Source organism: Euleptes europaea, chromosome 1 (genome assembly GCF_029931775.1).
Source record: "Euleptes europaea isolate rEulEur1 chromosome 1, rEulEur1.hap1, whole genome shotgun sequence".
NCBI lineage: Eukaryota > Metazoa > Chordata > Lepidosauria > Squamata > Sphaerodactylidae > Euleptes > Euleptes europaea.
Window position 1 is genome coordinate 111410539 of NC_079312.1, and position 24409 is coordinate 111434947.

Below are 24409 nucleotides of genomic sequence, written 5' to 3' on the forward strand. Positions count from 1 at the left end.
TCCTCACAGGGATGGCCTGGGTAATAATAGGGGTGGTGTTAAACAAATATTTTGTAACTCATTCTATTGTGGCCATTTTCCTTCCTTTTTTACCACATCTGGCAAGTGGTTTATTCTTTTAAACTGCATTTTAAATCAGTCTTCATTATCAGAGACCTCATTTCAAATGTATATTCCTTTTTTCTCTGCCACATAGCCATACATTTTTCCTGTTTTGATTCTTGTCATATATTTTCTGTTGTTGTACTAGCCTTGGCCATCCTAGAAGTGGTTGGATCCAGTGGTTGGATTCAGTGAAGAATTTTCATGAATGGAAGGCGGGATGGTTTTTGCTAGGTTTTCCTTCCAGATGCTGACTGCTGACTTTCCCTTATGACATTCTGGGAAGGGGTTCCTGTCACCAGAAATAGCATTGGGGGGCAGCAGGAGAAAGCGGCGAGGAAGTTACATTCTGCTGATGGGAATCCATTCCGTCAGAGGAAACTTCTGCTGGATCCAAGCCATGTTTTTTGAAACATGCTTCTTGACATTAAAAGGTCTTGTAGACCTTTTGGGAGTAATTTAGAGGGGAAATAGTGTGCAGGGAATGAAGTGGGGGAAATATTATTTTTACATTGGTGGCAGCTTCTTCTTTAAAATTTTCACTGTCAAATCATCCAAAATGCTTGGTAAATTTAAGAAGGTTTAAATGCTGAGAGCTTTTGTGTTTTGAATGGCAGGTATTTTATTTGGTCCTAAAAAGCTGTTACATGGGTGTGGGGCGAGATATAGATCAGGGCCCTGGTGCTGGGGGAGGGAGAGTAATAAGCCTACCCAGCTCCTGTACTTGACCCCAAATACCCCACGGGCTGCTTTGAGCCTCAGTGGAGGGAAAAGTCTCAATGAGTGTAACAGTCTTTCACATCTGATGAAGGGAGCTTTGGCTCTCGAAAGCTTATACCCCGAAAATCATGTTGGTCTCTAAGGTGCTACTGGGCTCAAATCTAGCAGTTCTACTGCAAACCAACGTAGCTAGTTTCTGAAACCATCTTCCTGAACCAGGACAACAAGTATTTGAGAAAGAGCTGGGCTTTAGCATGATTTTTGTGACTGGTGTATTGCAGCTTAAGTGATATAGGGCTGAAATCCTCTGCCGTTTCTTTGTGACGTATGGATGCTCGAGTGGAGTTCACTGAGATATCAAGCAAAATTGCTAGTTGTTTTGAAGGGCTATTTTTGTGACATTTCCCCACATTTTGTTTGTTCAGGAAATATTTGGTCTGCCGCCCTCTCTCCCTGTATCCCGCTGCTTTGATTATTCTCTAGGCTCAAGGTGGGATACGATTGAAGACAGACCTTTGCCAAAAGTTTGATTTTATTTTGTATTTGAGAGTTCTTAGAATCCTGAAAGAACAACCCTTGTAACAAGTGCAGCTGCTACTGATGGACTTCTATTGCAAGTACATTTGGATACACCATAGAAAGTATTTATTGCAAACGTTTGTTCAATTCCCAGTTACAATTAAATAAATACGTCTCCTAAGAGATGTGCTGAATAAATCAATATTTGGACATAGTTTCCCTATCTATTTGTGGGGAAGGGGTATATGGGATTTTATTTTGTGTGTTTTTCAATTGGGATGCTTTAAATGGTGATGTGTAAGTCAACTTGAGCCCCATGAAAAGGCAGAATATACATATTTTAATAAATAATGTATTTAACACATTTGGAGCCCATCTTTCCACCAAGTAGCTGAGTGTAGCATTCATTGGGTTAATCCTGTTTTTTTCCACAGTGGCCATATAAGGTACATGAGGCTGAGAGTTATGAGAGTTAGGGCATTCAATGCAATACAAGGCTGAATGTGAATCTGAAGGCCAAGGTTAAGCCCCAGTTTATACATTCACCTGTTGCTGAAACAGAATGGTCAAGGAGCACAAACACCTCACTTTCCCCTCACAGATAGCCTTTTATGAACATCTGATTGGATGGGGGATCAGTTGGTGTGGAATTTCTTTATTTCTTTGTGGCAAGAAGGATCATATGAACTGGACCTCTCATATGGAGAATCTAGTTCGAAGAAGAAGAGTTGGTTTTTATATAACAACTTTCTCTACCATTTAAGGAAGAATCAAACCAGCTTACAATCACCTTCCCCTCCCCACAACAGACACCCTGTGAGGTAGGTGGGGCTGAGAGAGAGTGACTTGCCCAAGGTCACCCAGCTGGCTTCGTGTGTAGGGGTGGGGAAACAAATCCAGTTCACCAGATTAGCCTCTGCCGCTCATGTGGCGGAGTGGGGAATCAAACCCGGTTCTCCAGATCAGAGTCCACCGCTCCAAACCACCACTCTTAACCACTACACCATGCTGGCTCTCGCTAGAAGCTACCTACACGGGGGAAAGGAGAGGCTTGGATCACTTTGGCACAGTGTGATGGCAGTGCTGTTCCAGCTGGATGTATAAACCAAAGCACAGTCAATCCACTACACCATTATTGCCATGTATGGTTAGAAGGGACATGTACTATATATGTGTAATTGTGACTATATCCTACTTTCCAGTTTAAGCCCCAATTTATGCTAAAAAAGAGAGTGCCTCTCTCACTTATAAACTAAAGGAGCTCTTGTAAGCTTCTAAACTAGGCCTACAATCTGAGCAGTGATCCATACATCAGACTCCACCACTTCAAACCACTGCTCTTAACCACTCTACCACGCTGGCTTTGCACAGGTGGAGCAAATTCTTTTGACTCTCCAGCATCATGTTTAAATCGGGTCTAATTAGAATTGCCAGGTCCCTCTTCACCACCAACAGGAGGTTTTTGGGGCAGAGGAGGGTGGGGTTTGGGGAGGGGAGAGACTTCAATGCCATAGAGTCTAATTGGCAAAGTGGCCATTTTCTCCAGGTGAACTGATCTCTATTGGCTGGAGATCAGTTGTAATAGCAGGAGATCGCCAGCTAGTACCTGGAGGTTGGCAACCCTAGGCCTAATTTTCACTTTAGCAGAAGCACATCACATCTAAAATGGCAGCAGAAGAGGCTTACTAATTCTGAGCACATGCAACAAGAATCAGCGTTATGAATTGGTTTGAGCATGAATTAAAAACAAAACATAGGGCCCTTTGCCTGGTGTTTTACAGACATTTTCCACAATGGGTGTACCATGATTTGGGCTCAAAAACACAAGGTGTGCAGTGGTCTTCAACCATGTTTGAGCATGTCCTAGAGCTATTGTGCAATTTGAAACTCTTCAATGACTGCACACGTGAAAACTCTACTCTGGATGTACTTGACATGGATACCATGCATGCCGGCTTATTCATGCATTTCTTCACTTGGAAGTTCTGTATCATGACTTCCTACCACTGAAATGATACTCAAGGTGACATAAAAAATTTTAAAAGATGCAAATTCAACAAATACATCACAAAATCTGAAACAATGACCCAAACATCTAATCAACAGCAGCATAACAGCAATAAATTAAAACCAGTCGAAAGCATAAAACTGCCTTAACTGTCTTAACTTCCCATTCTCTTGACACAGAGGAGGAAAATGAAAGCTCAACTCCTGACATTTTCCAAATCATCTGCTAAACTATATATTCCTTGGGAACATTTTATAGACACACTTGTGGAGATGCCAAAGCAGATTTAGGCAAAATGCCTGAGGGAAAATATCTGTGGACAGTCATGCTAATGGAAACAAAGTCAAACGTGCAATCTTTCTATTTTTTTCTGTAAACATTTGATGTCAACGTTGAGCTAAAATTGGAGCTTCTTTAGCACAGCATTCCCAGAATTTAGCTACAGAAACCAAGTTTCTGCAGCATAAAGTCTTAATATTTGAAAACTTTTGGGTTGCAAACAGAATAAAACTTGAGATAGATAGATAGACAGATTTATACAATCCGTAAACATCTCACTAACGAAAACAGGGGAAGGGGAAGAAAGTAATCCCATTAATATATTATCCTATATAAAATACTAGCTAATCCCTCGCTGATAGCTGCCTGGAATTTTAAAGTCCAGTGCATGCGATTTCAGATTCAGCAAAAATATTCTACGTATCTCTGGTATACACCAGTTCACAGTGCTTGCTTAGAGCAATGTCACTCTTTCCATTCTCTGCTATGCAAGAAACCTCATGCAAGCTGGGCATATTGCCAGGGATAAAATGCTGAATATTCTGGGAGGATGAGTGGCAACATTTATGTAATTGGAATCCATTTAGAGAGCAATACGGTGCCACTTTCTTCTTCAGGTTACATGAAAATCCCAGAAATGTGTTACACAAGATTTAAGTCAAAGCAAGAAGCGCCCAGCTTGGCTCTCTCACATCTCGGACTTTCAAATTCTTAAATTTGCCCTTTACTGAAAAAAGTCAATGATTTCCCCAAGAAAGTTTGATTAGTTTCTTTTACTTTCTGTAATGAAGTGCCATCCTTTTTACACTTGAAAGGATCTTTGTAATAACGCAACATTGATCTTTTGAATACAGATGAGCTAACCTAGATAATAACATTTGGTACCCAAACGATGGGACTCAAGAATATATGTAAGGTTCCAGTGCCATCAAGAGGATTTGCTGGACAATGCAGCCATTCATTGTGTAAATGTCCTTCTGATAATGTTCCCTCCCCTTCTCCGTTATATTTTAGTTGATATTTTCAATTCAAGGAACAGCGTTTATGATGTGACTAGAGATTTAAATGCACAAAGCCCTACCAGTATTGAAATGAACAACCAGCATGTACTTGCTTCATGAACTACAGTCTAATATGACATTTGAAAATATTATTGGGTTTTTTTAGTCTTATGCCACAGCCCCGTGCCTCAAATTTTAATAATTCTTACTGAACTATAATAAGATATACAAGGGGGGGAGCAATTAATATTTTTTCATACATTCATCTAGATCAGCAAAATTAAATGTAAAATTATTTTTCCTAATAATATGTCTACTCCTTGGTGGTCTCCTATCCAAATACTTGGCAGGGTCAAGGCTGAGAGTGTGTGACTGGCCTAAGGTCACCCAGCAAGTTTCCATGGCAGAGTGGGAATTCGAACCTGGGTTTCCCAGATCCTAGTCTAACATTTTAACCACTACACCACTCTGGCTCTCAGAGAGAATCTTAGTATCATAGAGTTGGAAGGACCATACAGGCCATCTAGTCCAACCCCCTGCTCAGTGCAGGATCAGCCTAAAGCATCCCTCACAAACATTCGTCCAACCAAGGGTTGCCAACCTCCAGGTACTAGCTGGAGATCTGCTATTACAACTGATCTCCAGCCAATGGAGATCAGTTCACCTGGAGAAAATGGCTGCTTTGGCAATTGGACTCTGTGGCATTGAATGCCTCCCCTCCCCAAACCCTGCCCCTCTTCAGGCTCCGCACCAAAAACCTCCCGCTGGTGGCGAAGAGGGACCTCGCAACCCTAGTCCAACCGCTGCTTGAAGGCTGCCTAAAGGATCTGCCCTCCCAAACTTCTTACTTTCTATATTCTTCTTCCTTACTTCTTCCTTACTATATTCTTACTTTCAGAGCTGTCACAGAGATGCGAACTGACATGTGAATGAACTATCCAGTGGTACAGTTAGGTCATTTTAGGCTCTTGGTTAAATAAAATACCCTCCAAGGGTATACTTCAAAAGAGAAAGTACAGCCTGCTTCGGGGGGCAGGGGGAGGCTGGATTACTCCCCCAAAGTCTGTCTCTGGTGATGCCATTATATCTGTTACAATTTTGTCTCACCTTCCACTATGGAACTCAGGGCAGCACACATGTTCCCTCCCTCTTTCCCCTCACATTCCCTGTGAGGCAGATCAGGCTGAAAGAAAGTGACTGGCCAATATCTTCCAATGTCAAAGAATCATAGAATCATAGAGTTGGAAGGGACCACCAGGGTCATCTGGTCCAACCCCGTGCACAATGCAGGAAATTCACAACTACCTCTTCCCCGCACCCCCAGTGACCCCCACTACATGCCCAGAAGATGGCCAAGATTCCCTCCCTCTCATCATCTGCTTAAGGTCATAGAATCAGCATTGCTGACAGATGGCCACCTAACCTCTTCTTAAAACCTCCAGGGAAGGAGAGCTTACCACTTCCCGAGGAAGCCTGTTCCACTGAGGAACTGCTCTGTTAGAAAATTATTCCTAATGTCTAGACGGAAACTCTTTTGATTTAATTTCAACCTGTTGGTTCTGGTCTGACCTTCTGGGGCAACAGAAAACAACTCAGCACCATCCTCTATATGACAGCCCTTCAAGTACTTGAAGATGGCTAGCATATCACCTCTCAGTGCACTAAGTGTGTCCTTCATTGCTGATTGGTGATTTGAACATGGGTTACCCAGGTGCTACTTCGACACCACCATTACACCACACTAGCTGTCCTCCCTAGGATCCTCAAGCAGTAGAATGGGTCTCATTTTTCACAATGATAGTGCAAATTGAAATGGGGAGCTAAATTTTGGCTCCTCCCCTCATTGGCCAAGGAAAAACATGCTCCAAAAAAAAAAAGTACCTCACGGTAAGGTGTAGTAATGTACAAATATTCTCTTATTTTGCTTTTGTTCTCATAAGTTTTTGTTATGATCTTATTTTGTTGCTGGTGTTCCCAAACTTACTTTCTTTTATGCCAGGGGTGGGGAACATCAGGCCCGGGGGCCGTTTAAGGCCCGCAAAATCATTTGGTCTGGCCCTTCGTGGGTCCTGGCAGATCTCTAGCTTAGAAGGATCCAAGACTGGCGATCCACCCCCTCCCGCAGACAGGAATAGCCTCTATTCCAGGCAGATGTAAGTTTGTTTTGCCAAGAAAAGGAACCTTCCCCCCCCCTTTACAGAAGAGTCGTGAGCTATGGAGCTGCTAAGACCGCTCAAGAAACTGTTAACCCTTTCCCACCTGGGCCATGGAGAAACGTATTGGTCGGCTAATTTTTAAGTTGATAATTTTGTATGGCCCGTGAATGATGTTATAAATATCCAAATGGCCCTTGGCAGAAAAAAGGTTCCCCACCCCTGTTTTATGCCCTCTGTGAGGGAGGGAGGCTGTGAAGGCTACATATAGGCCTGTGCCGCCACCGCCCAACCAGATCGACACACGGCCTGGATGGCATGGGTGGGGTAGCCTTTCATTCCTTGACCCAGGAGGCAATAAAGTCATAGGACTGGCAGGGAAGAAAGAGGAGCATGGCAGCAGTGGGCAGGATGGGCTTCCCATAGATGGGATGTTGGACATTTACCTGGAGGCCCTGGCCAAAACTGTGGCTCAGAAGGACTGTCCTGACAAGAAGGAAGCAGCAATGAGGAGGGATCACTCATCTAAGGACTGTCTCTGGCCAACAGAGCTTTTGAAGGTGAGGTGGAGTCCAGGGAGGCTGGTTCCAAAGCTAAGGAGGAAGCACCAAGGATTTAGCTTAAAGGAAACATATGCATAAACTGTAAAAGGGAAAAGGCATAGCAAAACTATTTACCTGAGGTGATGATGAGGTAGGGTTGCCAGGTCCCTCTTTGCCAGCAGCGGGAGGTTTTTGGGGCGGAGCCTGAGGAGGGCAGGGTTTGGGGAGGGACCTCAGTGCCATAGAGCCCAATTGCCAAAGCAGCCATTTTCTCCAGGTGAACTGATCTCTATCGGCTGGAGATCAGTTGTAATAGCAGGAGAGCTCCAGCTAGTACCTGGAGGTTGGCAACCCTATGATGAGGGTAGGCAAAAAGGGTGCTCCCTGCCCCCTGAGGTTCTGCACAGCATGTGCCTGACACCTAGGGATGCCAGCTCTGAGTTGGGAAATACCAGGAGATTTGGGGGGTGGGGCATGGGGAAGGATGGGGTTTAGGGAGGGGAGGGACCTCAGCAGGGTATAATGCCATAGAGTCTACCCTCCAAAGCAACCATTTTATCCAAGGGAACTGCTCTTGGTCGCCTGGAGATCAGTTGTAATTAGGGCTGCCAATGTCCAGGTGGTGGCTGGAGATCTCCTGCTATTACAACTGCTCTCCAGTCGATAGAGATCAGTTCACCTGGAGAAAATGGCCTCCCCTCTCCAAACCCCATCCTCATCAGGCTCCACCCCCAAATCTCCAGGTATTTCCCAACCTGGAGTTGGCAACTCTAGCTGTAATAGTGGGAGATCTCCAGGTAACACCTGGAAGTTAGCACCCCTACTGACATCCTCTTTACACACTCTTATGGCATTTATGCACTCTGTGTCATGTATATGCAACTGGAACAAAGTATCATTTAAAATTTGTTAGTTGTAATGGGGGAATCAGGAAGAAGACACAAACTGAAACAAAAATACTCACAGGTTTGATTAATACAATGAAGAAGCAAAACTGAAATGGGGAATTTGGAGTCATATCATCAGGGATAGGAAATTTGATAATAGCTCTTGTAAGATGTGTGTGAAGGCTGAGCAGAGAGTTCTTCTCACCCATCCGTTCCAGGTTTGTTTAAAAATAGATAACCTTTGCATTAGATATGAATGGGAAAACCTAGGCGTATCAGGTCAACCCACAATTGCAGTGCTTTAAACAATACTTTTTACAGTTCTGTGCTGTCACCTGTGAGATGGATGGATCAGAGCAGTACACAGGTTCAACACACCTGTGTACATTCTCTAGTCTATATAATGGCATCACATATCGGTTTCTTTTTCAGTCTCTTGCCTAATATCGCCAGACATTAAATTTGATTTTTTTTCACTGTTTTAGCAAAGCAAGTTTACACTTAAAGTAACTTTCCTTTAATAACCCCGAGATCTCTTTCTTAGTATGCTCATCGAGCAAAGGATTCTGGCAAGCAGACCCAGAGGCCTGTTAGCCTGCTCTCCGCAGTGGATAAGTACCATTAGTGGTGTAAGCAGTAAACAGTAAACAGTACCTTTATTGGTATTAATAGTGGTGTAGGCCAGAGGGAACTACAGTAGCTGTGAGACACCAAACCACACAAGGTCAAAGGGGTTCCATCTGCCTCTGTTACGGTATGGAATAGAGCAGCTACTCTTTTGTGCTTCTTTTAGAGAAGGCACTACAGATGGGGTTAAAGCGCTATGAGAAAGTAGTGACCCACTTCCTCCAGTGCCAGGGTTTAGGGGTTGAAGAGAAGGGAGCTGCCATGAGGGAAAATGGCCCTGATGGGCATGGAGGAGAAAAGAAATGAAGGGCCTATGGGTGCCCAAGGACCCATAATACCTGCAGCTGACTCTGTATCCACCAATACAGTTGAGATGGAAGTTAGGCCAATGGATGCAATTTCCTGGATGCCTTTTTAACAACTGGAATTGCACTGGCCATTTTCCAGTTTCCAGCTCTTTCTTTCTCCCTCCACACCCCATTACTCTCCATTACTCTCCACACCCCATTCTCCACACATATTCTTTCCCTCATTTCTCCCATGAGTAACTTGGATCTTTCCCTTATGGCTCATCCCTAGGGTTGCCAACCTCCAGGTACTGATCTCCAGCCTAGGGCTGTTGAAAAAAAATTCGGTAAAATTCAGATCCAGAAAAATTTGGCCCGTTTTGATTCGGGAAATGCAGAAATCCGAACTCCCTCGATTCGGATCTGTGGAATTCGGCATGAAATTAGGAGTTCCCGAATAAATTCGGCAGTTAAAAGCCATTAAAAACACATTCGCGCCTTTCCGCGACTCCGGGGGGGGGGGAGCATTTTTAAAGATAGAGGTCCCAAACTTTCAGTGTAGCTTGAGGGGACCTTTCTTGCAAGAACCTCCAAGTTTTGTTAAGATTGGGTCAAGGCCCCCCGAGTTATGGGGCCCGGAAAGGGTCCCCCCCATCTGCCCATTAGAATAAAGCCATTAAAAACACATTTGCGGCTTTCCGTGACTCGGGGGGGGCATTTTTGGAGACAGAGGTCCCAAAATGTCAGTGTAGCTTGAGGGGACCCTTCTTGCAAGAACCCCCAAGCTTTGTGAAGATTGGGTCAGGGGGCCTTGAGTTATGGGGTCCCCCCAATTGGAAAAAAGCAATTTAAAGCACAGTTGGGGCTTTCCGCAGCTCCGGGGGGGGGCATTTTTGGAGGTAGAGGTCCCAAACCTTCAATGTAGCTTGAGGGGACCATTCTTGCAAGAACCCCCAAGTTTTGTGTACATTGGGTCAGGGGACCTCGAGTTAGGGCCTCCCCCCAATGGAATGAAGCCATTTAAAGCACATTCGCAGATTTTTGCGGCTCCAAGGGGGGGCATTTTTGGAGGTAGAGGTCCCAAACCTTCAAAGTAGCTTGGAGGGACCCTACTTGCAAGAACCCCCAAGTTTTGTGAAGATTGAGTCAGGGGCCCCCAAGTTATGCGTCCCCCCCATCCACCCATTGGAATGATTGGGAGCAGGCAATCCTTAATGTGCATCTAGACAGCGGCAAATCCAAGGCAAAACCTCCCATTGTTTCTGGGGCAGCCAGAGAGAGACTCACCGACCCACACTCACCTCCAGGCGAAGGTGGCTACCAGTGAAAACAGCAACAATCACACTCGCAAAGAGGAGATCAAGGCCCCCTCCCCACCAGGACAGGTCACCCCCCCCCTTTGGCTTCCCCCACACACATACACACAGTAGAAGCCAGTCCGTGGCTTCTAAGAGCCGATGTAACTACGCCGAAAGTGCATCCTGCTCAAAGCGTAAGTAAACAGCGTAACTAGCATGGGTAACGTATGATTCTTTTCATTTCAACATAGCCAAAGTGCATCTTATAACGCTACTAGCATAAGTGCGACCTGCGCATATTGCGTATCTTCAGTATTGATAGATGTCATGCTGCTGGATTCAAATCTTCCACAGCAACAACCACATTTGCAAAGAGATCAAGCCCCCCCCAAGACAGGTAACCCCCCCAAATCACACTCCACAGAGGCAATCAAGCCCCCCCCAGCAGAACAGCCCCCCCGAACCAGAAGATGCAAATTCCTAACGAAGGAGAAGAACGGGTCAGACAGAGAGAGACTCACTGACATGGGATGTACTAAAACAAATGACAGGCTAGCCCATTAGAAACAACAGGAGTGGCTGCACAGCCCATTGGAAACAATAGGAGCCAGCCAGAGAGAGAGTCACTGACCCACAGTTAACTCCAGACGAAGTTGGCAACCGGTGAAAACAGCAGAAAGCACAGTCCCACACAGAGGCAATCAAGCCCACCCCCCAGCAGAACAGGTAAACCCACCGCCTTTGGCTTCCCCCTCACACACACACACAAAATCTCCCCCCCCCACCACATACACACACACAGGAAAAAAGTTATAGAGAAAAGTCCCAAAATGGGTCATACTGTGGATGTCTTCTCTTCCATCAGGAGCAGGGACTGGGAGTCAGGACTCAGGAGTAATCCAATACTCACACACACAGACTCTGGCCATTTATGCACGGGAGGTTTTGCCTTGGATTTGCCGCTCTCTAGATGCACATTTAGGATTGCCTGATCCCAATCATTCCAATGGGTGGATGGGGGGGACCGCATAACTCGGGACCCCCTGACCCAATCTTTACAAAACTTGGGGGTTCTTGAAAGAAAGGTCCCCTCAAGCTACACTGAAAGTTTGGGATCTCTACCTCCAAAAATGCCCCCCCAGAGTTGCGAAAAGCTGCAAATGTGTTTTTAATGGCTTTATTCCAATAGGCAGGTGGGGGACCCCTTCCGGGCCCCATAACTCCAGACCCCCTGACCCAATCCTCACAAAACATGGGGGTTCTTGCAAGAATGGTCCCCTCAAGATACACTGAAAGTTTGGGACCTCTACCTCCAAACATGCCCCCTGGAGACGTGGAAAGGCACGAATGTGCACACGCACCCCCCCACACACACACACACACACAGGGATCTCTTTCTCACACAAACAGACACTCTCTCTTTCTCTTCCCGGGCCATGCAGCAGTTGGGCTCACACACTCATCCACAACTGATTGGCCAGAGGAAGACCCAGCTTGGCCACTGATTGGCTATGGGAGAATGCTGCTTTGGGGGCACCGAACTTGTACGAATTTATTCGGTGTCCGCCCGAACTCACCGAGTTCGGTTCGTCATTTTCCTGCCTTTTTTTACTTCGGTTCTATCCGAAGTAGAAACCACCGAATCAGGGGAAATTCGACTGTTTTTCATGTCGGATGGAACCGAATCGACAGCCCTACTCCAGCCGATAGCGATCAGTTCACCTGGAGAAAATGGCTGCTTTGGCCGTTGGACTCTATGGCGTTGAAGTCCCTCCCCTCCCCAAACCCTGCCCTCCTCAGGCTCCGCTTCCAAAACCTCCCGCCAGTGACAAAGCAGGACCTGGCAACCCTAATCATCCCTGGCTCGTGGGACCTGTCTGCAGCCACTGGGAGGGGTCTCTTTTTCCCCAGGCCTGCCCTCCCACATTCCCCATGGTCCCCATCCCAGCTTTTTGGCCAGGGTGCCTCCAGACTGTTCACTCAGCCCCATCACAGCCCTGTCTGCCCACCCCCCAGCCTGAACTAGCTTGCGGTGTTCCAGCAGCGGGAGAAGGGCTCCTGACATTGGTGGTAGCCACAGAGGGCTGCCCAGCTTTTGCAGTGCCTGCAGGAGACTGCCTGACAGGGAAACCTCTGTGGTCAACCCCATGGGACCTGCCAGAGTGGTCGATGGGGGCAGGGGAGGCCTCACCCCCAAACAAATTAATGCCCATTTAAGGTCTTCTTAATTGTAAAACGAAGGGGAATTGATTAGCTTCTCCAAATCGCTGGTCAGAAGGGTTCATCTGTGGGTAACCATGTCAAATACACTGTCCTGAGCAGGGGGAGAAAGCTGTTACCCATCTACTTGGGACAAAGAAGCTTTACTTTAATGATATTGTTCACATGGCCACTTTGGCCCTGAACAATGTCACACTGAGATGGGACAAAGAAGCAGAAAGGCGGAGGAGATTTCAGCCCCCAAGAAAGATTGGCATTAAGACAACATTTCTGTTTGTGGGCATGCCTTCTGATAAAATGCTTGAAAGCCAGGGCTACAAAGATTACATATTTCGGTTCCTGAAATTCACTCACTGAAATGCACATGATGTGGTGTAAAAACACTGATTTTTTAAAAAAATGAAAATAAATAGATGGCCGCAAAGTCTCCTGTGATACTTCTTGTCAACTGAATTATATAATACATGGGCAAGGCTCTGAAATGCAAACAACATGGACTGCTAAACAGTTCCTATCTAACTTTCCACATAATTTCAGTGTAAACACTACTTTTGTGACATATCTAGCTGTTTATCCCCTATTCTTTAAATTATTTTATCACAGCCCAGCCCAACCATCTATTCAGATTATCGTTTGTCAATCAAAATGGCAAATGAAGATGAATCACCTGTTTTGCTACTTCCATCAATATAAACCCATAAAGAAATAATACACAATATAAGTTTTTAACTACCTGTCTAGTTCTACCTGCAAAGATGAAATTCCCTTGTGTTTTAATAAATGAAAAATATACCCAATGCAGTCTAACAAATGGGTTGTCTGTTCTGTGGCAGAGGAGAAAAAAGCAATTGCTTTGGTGGGGCAAGACTGACCCCTTGTGGTAGAGATAAAACAAATTCACAACAAACTACAGTCTGCTTACAGATTCATTTTATATTTGTGGTATTTTTTCTCTGAATTTTTTTTAAAACAGTTATTATAGTTACCTTTCAAAATATACTATACAGTAAGCAGATCAAAAATAGAGTGAACACATACCCTAAGGAAATTTATCTGCATATTTTTCTCTAATCATTGTTACATGTGCCATTTTTTTCATTACCCGATCAGAGACCTGTCAATTTTGGGTTTATCCAAGTGTATCATATTTTTCTAGCATCTGTCTGAAGACATGAAAGGTAGGTTAGAAGCTCCTGACTTTCTAAAATAGAAAGAATATCAACATAATAGAAGCAGGGTGCATGGGAGGAAGCATCGATCACAGAGTTTGCAGTGTAATGTTAGAAAATAGCATTTTCACTGAGTTCATTGAGATCGCTGAGTAAAGTTAGAAAATAATGGATTAATAATCTGTATTTCTCCTAATTCATATTTGGATCTCCTGCTGTCCTGAAATAGTTACTCCATTTGCAATTTAAAACCAGAGTTATTTCAGTACCCGAAGCTGCCATTGGTTCATGCTCAGAAGAACAAAATCAAACCCCCAACCGTGTGAAATCATATCATCCAAAGCATTCAAATTAGTATAAGCAAAATAGTATAAGCAAATTAGTACAAGCAAAAATTCACTTCAAAAGGAGTATAAATTAACTAGCAACCCAATAAAAGCAATGAAGCCACCAATCAAAAACCAGCAAAGTGAACCGTAGCCCATTCACCCATTTAACAATATAACCAGCTAAACAATTTGTAAACAGTCATATTGGTTCATGAAAAATCCCCAAAAGAAGAGCAAAATCTATGCAACACCTTTTATTAGGACCAAGCTAAAAGGACACAAAATTCTATGCAAGCTTCAAGCTCACCAGCAGGCTGGATGATACAGCATTTTAAAAGATAGAGGAGAAAGGGATCAACAATAATATCTTTGCCTCATGCTGAAAACTCAAGTCTGGGGCCAACTTAGTAACAGGGAAGTGGGGGAGAATTCCAGAGTTGGGATACCACAACTGAAAAGGCCCTGCTTGTTATAGCAATCAGCTTTGCTTTCCTTACAGATGTCAGAAAAAGCAGAGCTTATGACAAAGACTTTAACTGAGGCCCAGGAATATATGGAAGAGGGAGGTCACAATTCCAGGCGATTTGAGGCTTTAAAGGCTAATGCCAGCACCTTGAATTGGACCAGGAAGCAAATCGGCTGCCAATACAATTGTTTCAAGATAATGTGTGGGTGTCTGCCACACCATCAGCAGGGTATCCTGTACCAGATTGGGAAATACCTGGAGATTTTAGGGGATGGAGTCTGAGGAGGGTGGCATTTGGGGAGAAGAGGGACTTTGGTGGGGTATGATGCCATAGAGTCCACCTTCCAAAGCAACCACTTTCTCCAAGTGAACTGATTTCTGTCACCTGGAGATCAGTTGTAATAACAGGGAAATCTCCAGCCACCACCTGGAGGTTGGTAACCCTTACAATCAGGGTGGGGCAGGGCCAACACACTCTCCATAGTCACTCTTGGAGGCCTCAACAGATTAGCGAGGGCAAGGGGTTAACAGCACCTTAGGTCTTCCTCTTCTCTTTCTACTGCCCTCCCCTGTAGCCAGTCTCTGGTCTTTATAAGGGAGACTCCCTGGGGTACATCCACCCCTTCTTCTTCCTGCCTCCCTGAGGGTTGCCCCTCAGGTTGATTGGCAGGAGCTATTGCCAATTGGGTGTGACTGGGCCAGGCTGGCCTCCAGCCTCACCCTCCACCTCCTATAAATGGCCGCCCCATCTCCCCACCACCACCAGGCAGCTGGTACTGGTACATTAAGCCCACATGACATGGTGGCTGTTCCCCCCTTGCCTGACATACCTGGGTTGGGTGTGTCATTGGTCTCTTGGGCTAGCCCAGCTTCAAATGGCTTAGCACCTCAAGGACGGACTTCCCTGCTGGGTCAACTGACAGGGTAGGACCAAATTCTGTTGTATGTAGGCCATTGCCAGGCAGGCTGCTCCAGCTGGTCCACTCCTCTTTACCTCTGGTAAGTATGGGGGAGCTGAGGCTACCCCTCGACAGCATGATATTTTACTATAAGAGCCTCCACTTCGTACTCTGTCTGCCACATTCTGCACCAGTTGCTGCTTCCAAATTATCTTTAATTGAAGCTTTGAAAAGTGCATTACAGTTATCTAACTTGTGTGTGTGTAAAGTGCCGTCAAGTCGCCGCTGACTTATGGTGACCCCTTTTGGGGGTTTTCATGGCAAGAGACTAATGGTCCCCTGTGCAAGCACCAGGTCATTCCTGACCCATGGGGTGACGTCACATCCCAATGTTTTCTAGGCAGACTTTTGTTTGCGGGGTGGTTTGCCAGTGCCTTCCCCAGTCATCTTCCCTTTACCCCCAGCAAGCTGGGTACTCATTTTACCGACCTCGGAAGCATGAATAACTGGCCAAATCACGTCACTCAAGGTAAGGTTGCAGCTAGTACACTAGCAAAGCTGGTAAAGGGTGCTGTGTACAATTATGGAAATCTGTCTCCAACTGTAGATCTGGATCAAATTGTACACTTTTATGAACATACTCCTCCAGGGGATGTACAACTCCATCCAGAATAGGCTGACTCCTCCACATGAGTCATTGGATAGGGTTGCCAACTGCCAGGTAGTTATGCCAATAACTCACTCTACTGTAAATAAAAATGATGCAAATAAAACAGTAGTAGGCAAAACTGAATGAGACAATAGGCTATTGTCTCATTCAATTTTGCCTACTACTGTTTTAACTGCCAGGTAGTAGCAGGAGATCTCCTGCTAATTCAACTGATCTCCAGCCGATAGAGATCAGATCACCTGGAGAAAAATGGCCACTTTGGCAATTGAACTCTATGGCATTAAAGTCCTTCCCCTCCCCAAACCCCGCTCACTTCAAGCTCCTCCCCCAAAATCTCCCACCGGTTGAGAAGAGGGACCTGGCAACCCTAGTCATTGACTAACAACATTTATTCTTTATTCGGACCTAACATCGTTTGTTAGCCTTCATTAGCCCAGATGACCCCAACCATTGGTTTCATACAGATATTATAAAGCATGGGAGATAAGGAAGAAGAAGAAGTAAAAGAGCTGGTTTTTATATGCCGACTTTCTCTACCACTTAAGGAAGAATCAAACTGTTAATAATGAACATTAGTAATGGTTTTGTTGAACTGTCCTATATAATTTGCTGTAGTACATTGTGAATTGAACTATTTATTTTTTCACAAAATTTATGCCCCACCTTTCCACCCTCATTAGAGCCACTATGGTCGTTTATGCATGGGTACTTTCACGCGTGTTCAACCCCCCCACCCCTTGTCTGTCTCGCTGGTTGCATAAGTTTTCCCTCCATTAGAGATGACCTCGCTGCCAGCTCTAACAAATCCTAGACCTTCCCGTTCCCTTGTTAACCCTGTTCTTCCCTCTCCCCTGAGCTCAGCCCGGGTGAAATCTCCGTGCATAAGGCAAAGTGCAGGACACACAAGATTAGTTTTGCTCACAGCCAATTACAATATTAGGGCTGTTGAATTAAAAAAAATTCGGTATAGTTCGGATTCGGCTGAATTCGCCCCCTTTAGATTCGGGATATGCCGAAGTCCGAACTCCCCCGCTTCGGGTCCATGCAATTCGGCGGGAATTCAAAGTTCGGGGGAAAAATTTGGCCGAATAAAGCCATTAAAAACACAACCGCTCCTTTCCACTGCTCTGGGGGGGCATTTTTGGGGGTAAATGTCCCAAACTTTCAGAGGAGCTTCAAAGAACGCTTCTTGAAAGACCCCCCAAGTTTTGTAAAGATTGGGTCAAGGGGGGCTGAGATATGGGCCCCGAAAGGGGTCCCCCCACCCTTAATGTGTATCTCCGAGCAGAGCTTGCCGCCCAGCACAAAGCTCCCAGCCCCGACAAACAGCTGAGAGCAAGGGCGGGGCAGGTGTGAAAAAATTTGCAAAGCAATATAACTGCAAAGCAACACAAGCACACAATGCACCTTTCCCCCCCCCCACACACACACACTCAGAAAGGAAAAATTATAGATTAAAGCCCCCAAAGGGGTCTTACTGTGGCTGTCTTCTGTTCCATAAGGAGGGGCTGGGAGGCTGGGTAATCCAATATGATTCCATTTGTATCCAATATGAGATCCATATGTATGCATCTCTCGAGGGTGATCCATTCATCCCAATAGGGAAAAGGGGAAAGCCCATATCTCGGGGGGCCCTGACCCAATGTTTACAAAACTTGAGTGGTCTCTTAAGAAGCCTTGTCTGAAGCTCCGCTGAAAGTTTGGGGTCGGCACACCCAAAAATGCGCCCCCTGCAGCCATGGAAAGAGAAAAGGGGGGAGCCGATATTTCTGCCCCCACTGAACCCATCTTTACAAAACTTGGGTGATCTCTTAAGAAGGATTGTCTGAAGCTATCTTGAAAGTTTGGGGGCTGCACCCCCCAAAAAGCGCCCCCTGCAGCCACGGAAATGGAAAAGGGGGGAGAGGAAAAAGGGGTGGAGCCCATATCTCGGGGGGCCCTGACCCAATGTTTACAAAACTTGGGGGGTCTCTTAAGAAGGCTCATCTGAAGCTCCGTTGAAAGTTTGGGGTCTGTACCACCAAAAATGCGCCCCCTGCAGCCATGGAAAGAAAAAAGGGGAGAGCCCATATCACGGGACCCCCTGACCCAATGTTTACAAAACTTGGGTGGTCTCTTAAGAAGGCTTGTCTGAATATCCACTGTAAGTATTGTGTCTGTACCCTAAAAAATACGCTCCCTGCAGCCACGGAAAGGAGCGAATGTGCACAAGCACCCCCCCACACACACACACACAGAGGAGGATTTCCCTCTCTCTCTCTCTCTCTCTCTCTCTCCCCGGCCGGGCCGCACATCAACTGATTCCTCCAGTATTCAATCCTGACTGATTGGCGAGAAGAAGACCCAGCTTGGCCACCGATTGGCCGGGGGAGGAGAATGCTGCTTACTGACGGGTATGCTGCTTACTGACGCCCCGAATTTGCCGGATTTATTCGTGAACTTCCGAACTTGCTGAATTCGCTCCCCCCCCCGTTGCCCGCCAGTTTTGAGTTCGGTTCGTCCCGAACTAAAAACCGCCGAATCAAGGGAAATTCGGCTGATTTTCAGTTCGGGCCGAATCGAATCAACAGCCCTATACAATATAATAAAATATACATACGTTAAAACAACAATTGAAAAACAGGGCAGGACAGAGGGATCACTGAGGAAACACCAGACCAAAAAAAAAAAAAAAACTCTCGGAACCTGCTGGTGGAAGATAGCAACAAAAGTGAGCAAACAAGTTGCTCCATGGAGAGAGTTCCAGAGTTTCGGTGCTGTGACCAAGAAGGCTCTCTCCGCAGGTTGCCACCAGCTTAATCTCAGAAGGTGGGTGCACCTGAAGCAGGGCCTTGGATGATGACCATAGCAGTCATGTTGGTGTGTAAGGCAGTAGGAAATACTTCAGGTAATCCTGCTGTCATGTGCTTTCATCTTGATTTCCCATTTTCTCTCCTGTATCTTAGATAGGAAAATAAAGCTACTTTCTGATTTGAGTGCTTGTCTCCTTTCCATCTTTCGCCTCTCAAAAATATATTATGCTACACTGGGACCTATGTACACAACAGAATGAAATGATCCCTTTTTGCCCCAGAACTCATGTTCTAGCTATCAACATGCAGGGTGCTTTACATCTGGCAGACCTTGACACAGGGGCTTCTTTAGGTAACAATCCAGATTCTCCTTGGCACATGTTCACTTTTTATTAGACAGCTTTTATAAAGTCAGTCCTGTTTGGTGAATGTTTTGCTGGAATTCTCTACATTGACCTTTACTCACTGCAGCTTCTGGTTGGTTTTGACTGATTGAATACTATTTTTGGCATCAATGCTTGGTAGCCTCTTCTGTTGAATAGCAAGAGCCCTAAGCAATCAGGTGAAGAGTCCAAATTGTAGGAAGAGGGGGAATAAAACAATGTACAGGTGAAAGCACACAGCATGGTATTCCTCTAAATTCCTCAAAAACTGCCATAATGAAGAAATATTTTCCAGCATTTCCAAAGCAGACCTTTCCTGTTGTGAAAAGACGAAAGGAATAGGAACTGTATTGTAGAACTATTGTTTGTTTCAAACATTTCCGTGCTGCCTTTCTACCCAATTCAGGCTCCCCAAGGCAGCCAACAATGAAACATTGAAACAAAACATCAAAATATTCCAGACTAAAAAGCATTTTAAATCTAAATATACGTAAAATATTTAAAACAATTAAATGAAACCCAATAGAAACGCACACACAAACACACATTAAAAACATACAAATAGGGAGAAGGACTAAAAACTGTTACTGAAGGAACGTCAGACAAAAAGTCTTGAAATGTTTCTTGAAATGTGTATGGGGGGGGGGGAAGGCAGCATGGTATAGCCTGATCTCATCAGATCCCAGAAGCTAAGCAGGGTCAGAACTTGGAAGGGAGACCACCAAGGAAAATTCTGCAGAGGAAGGCAATGGCAAACCACCTCTGCTTTTCAACTGCCTTGAAAGCTCCTTGCTGGGGTTGCCATAAGTTGGTTGTGACTTGATGGCACTTTACACAAACACAGGCAACAATCAGAAGAATCACATGACTATTTCAGTCATGTCCTCAAACCAATAATATTTTTAATAAGCCATAAGTAGTTCTGACTGTATGTAGAGAACTCTCTCATGGGTGATTTAAGAAAGGAACCTGTTTTATGTCTACCATTCAAATTTTGCTCAATCCTAGTAGTAGGAGACATTACATCAGAAGAGCAATTTATTGCAAATAAAAGTACAGCTAGGGTTGCCAGGTCCTTCTTCACCACCGGTGGGAGGTTTTTGGGGTGGAGCCTGAGGAGGGCAGGGGTTGGAGAGGAGAGGGACTTCTATGTCAAATTGCCAAAGTGGCCATTTTCTTCAGGTGAACTGATTTCAATCTGCTGGAGATCAGTTGTAATAGCAGATCACCAGCTAGTACCTGGAGGTTGACAACCCTAAGCACAGCACAGGGATTGATGGTAACATTTTAACAAACAGCTCCTCTCCAGTTAAAGACTCGCCACTAACCTTTAAGAAATAGCACAACCTGTTACTGCTGAATCCCTCCTCATTTATCTTTGTAAGCTTTTTCCCTCTTGGCTATCCTTGAGCATATGCAACTTCCATGTTGTCATCAGGCCTGTGATCAGACAACTAGAATAAGTGGTTTCCTAGCAGTTCAGCCATGTATCCCTCCCTACTCTCCCAAGCACACTTCATGAGATTGCAGAACCAATACTGAAGACAAAAAGGAGACAAAAGGTTACACAGGTTTCTTGTCGCTCTAGGGCCAAGTGTGGAGAGGAGGATGGAGGCAAACAACCCATTAGTGTAACCATTGTTAAATAAGCAACCTGAACAACACAACATTAATCAGAACAATTTAATTTGGAGAAAATTGGCCACAACCTAATTGGCAACAGCTAAAATTAATTGGTGCAGCATGTGGGCTGAATCAGTGACATCATTCGACCCCAATGCTCCTGATCTCATCCTACTACCAGCGAGCCTGCTGGAGTAGCCTAGGGATGGCAGAACAATGGTTTCACCTGGACGTGAACCACTTGGTGATTCCCCCGCCATTTGGGAGGAGGCTGTTTGGACAGCCCCTGAGCTGGGCATGTCCTACCCTAAGCCTCTCCCAAAATCCCTTAATGGGATCTCCCAATGGGGGGAAAGGGGCGCGCAGGCCACTTTCCCTGAAAATTGATTCCAGCCCCATGCTAAACACCACCCAAGTTGCGACAAAACCTTAAACATAGGGAGGGAGGGACGGGCAAAAACAGAGGCAAACCGAGAAGAAGGCAGCAGCATGCCTTACAACCTTCCTGGGTGGACCAGAGGGAAAACCTTCCCTCTGTCATCCAACCAATCAGCCCAGCCCCACCCTGGCCTCCTCCAGATAGGCTCAATTTGAGCCTCTGGGGGAGAGCTGATTGGCTGGCTGTGCCGGCCAGACTGAGCCCCAAGAGCCAGGGAGGCTGAGCAGCAAACCATTGCTCTTCCCCCTGCCATCACATGGGATCCAGCTTGCTCCGCTTCCTCCCCATGGCTTCCCCTGTCCTCCTTCCCCCACCCAGAGCGGCAAACTGGGCTCCAGGCAAGCACCTGGAACCCACACTTACTTGAGTCAAAATGGGTAAGCTGCTGGGTCAGATTTCACACAGAGGTTAACTGCCAACCAATCCGAGGGGTGGGGGGAGAGACTGTATTGGCTTGTTCTGCAGTAGTGAAGTACTCTGGTAAACTTCATGAGAAAGTCTAAGGGTTTGCAGAAAGTGTCAAAAATAAGTTGCACTGCTAATCCAGTGTCTTGCAGGAGCAGATGCACATTTTATATTCGAACGAAAACTTCTTGGTTTGAAATCTCAGCCACAAGTTATCTCCTGGAGGAGATTCAAACAGAATCTTAAAAGAAGAGATTTTATCACTGTAGCCGAAGAAAATTCTTATTAGAAGGTAAAGTGCTTTTATGCTTCAGTGCTTTCTAAAATGGCCAAATTTCCTCAAATGATTAGCTTTTGAAAAACTTTTTTTTTTTAATTGAACTCACAGGGATCCAACTTTCTGAGAAATTTGGTCAAACTTATTCCTTCATGACTTGGAACTTGAACATTCAGAAAGAGGTTTGGGGGCCCTTTTCCTTGATGCTATTCTCAGTTTATCAGATGTCAGCCATGAAGCTATTGGAACATATCCATATTGCTGAGCTTAAGCCGTTGCAATGTGGGCCAGTTCAAACTGACTTCTTTTCAAGTGCTTCAAGCTAAGCAATAAAGTGGAGAGATTGTGCAACTGGCTTTGAAAGGGAAAAAAGCACAGGCCACCTGTACTCCATCAGAAGATGTGTGAAAAGGACTGATAGGAAGGGCAGAAATGTGTAGCTCTGGCTATTCCAAGCACTAGATTAAACTACTCTTCCAATAAAACTGCCACGCTCTTATAATAGAGCAGAGAGAAAGTAGGCGCTAAGTATGACTTAACGTGTAATTTAATGAAGCTCAACTTTATTTCCATAATCTAAAGTGCATCAGGAAAGGTGTAATACTGAAACATAAAGCAATTTGAGAACTTGTGGACCCAGATACTATCAACCATCATTCTTCCTTACCAAAAATTCCTACCTACCTCCAAATAAATTTAGAGCCAATAGATCTTCACTGTCATTTTGAGTCTGTAAAAGTTGCACTTAACTCCAAATGGTATTTGTATAGCAATTGTTTTTAGGGGGGGGGGGACAGGGTTGCACTTACCTGTAACTGTTGTTTATTGATGTCTTCTGTGCAGATACACATTGGGACTGTGCATGTGCAGGCCAGCTGTGGAATAGAAGTTTCTAGCTTCCTAAGGAACCGAGGGGGAACCCCTTCCCTCCAGAGTGAGAGCAATGGTTTCTCCCACCCAAACCATCATGTGCTCTGGAGGAGTGCATCCGTGTCCTTCAGTTCCTGCTTGTCCGCCTTGAACTCTTAGAAAGGATCATTATAAAACATAAGACCAGAGGCGAGAGCTCACAGCAGGACAGGAGGGAGGGAATGTGTGGCTGCACAGAAGACATTGATGAACAACAGTTAAAGTTAAGGGCAACCCTGCTTTCATCTTCTGTCTTCAGTGCAGCCCCACATTGGGGTTTTAGGAAGCTAGTCACTGGAAAGAGGTGGGGTGATGCGCTCACTGGAACAACTGCGTATTTAAACAGGCTCTGCTTGCCAGAGATTGGCCTGAGCAGCTGGGAGAGAAACAGAGGAGGAGCTTAGAGACAGGTCAGTGAAAGTTTCATTGTAAAGTTTGTGTTTGTGTTTTCCTCAGTGGCTGGGGAGCAGTAGTTGAGGTTGCTGTGTGTGAGAGTGAGTGAGTGCCTGTAGCCTGCTGGAGGGGGGTTTCTGACTGGTTCTCTTTGTTGTTTCATCTAGCTGTAGCTGGCTGAAGGTAATTGCTGTGCTGTTGATTGCTGAGGGGTGGGGCTGAGAGTATTTCAACAGGCTCTGCTTCCCAGAGGCGTGAGCCGAAGGGCAAGAGCACAAGGGCTCTTGGCCTGGGGGTCATGTCTGGGGGCCTTGAAACAAAGTTTGTATTTGTAGTTTACTCTGAAACCGGGAATGTCATGAAGCTTTTAGTAGGGTTACTATTGAGGAATTGTGCAAGGAACCATACCATGTCTGCAATGAATCAAAGTGGAATGGCTGGTGAGAGAGTGGAGGCAGTGACGTGTAAGGTTGTGGAATGTTTGTTTTCCTACCCGAGGGTAACTGCAATTACACATGCAGTAAGTTCTCTACTGGAGGAGAAAATAAGGGAACTTGAGGCACACTTGTCTACACTGCAGAGTATAAAAGAGGGAGAGGAGTTCATGGACCAAACTCTTGAAAACCTCTTGGGAGGGCAAGAGGAGGAGGGCCAAATAACTCAGTGTAGGGAGGGGGACCCACCTCAGTAGAAGAACATGTGGAAGAATGTTATCCGCAGAAATAGGAAAGTCAGGAGACATTCTGTTCCTCTGCTGCTTAGCAATAGGTTTCAAAACCTCCCTATAGATGCTGAGCCTGGATCATTGGAACAAAGGTTTAGTGCCCAGTCCTCTCTGGTCTCTCAGGTCCCTGTGGATGACAGGACTCAAACCTGTGCTCCCCAATGTAGGAATAGGTGAGTGTTGGTTATTGGGGATTCTCTACTGAGAGGGGTAGAGGGTAAAGTGTGTCAACCAGACTTGTTGTCTCGAGAGGTGTGTTGTCTGCGGGGAGCACGTATCCGGGATGTG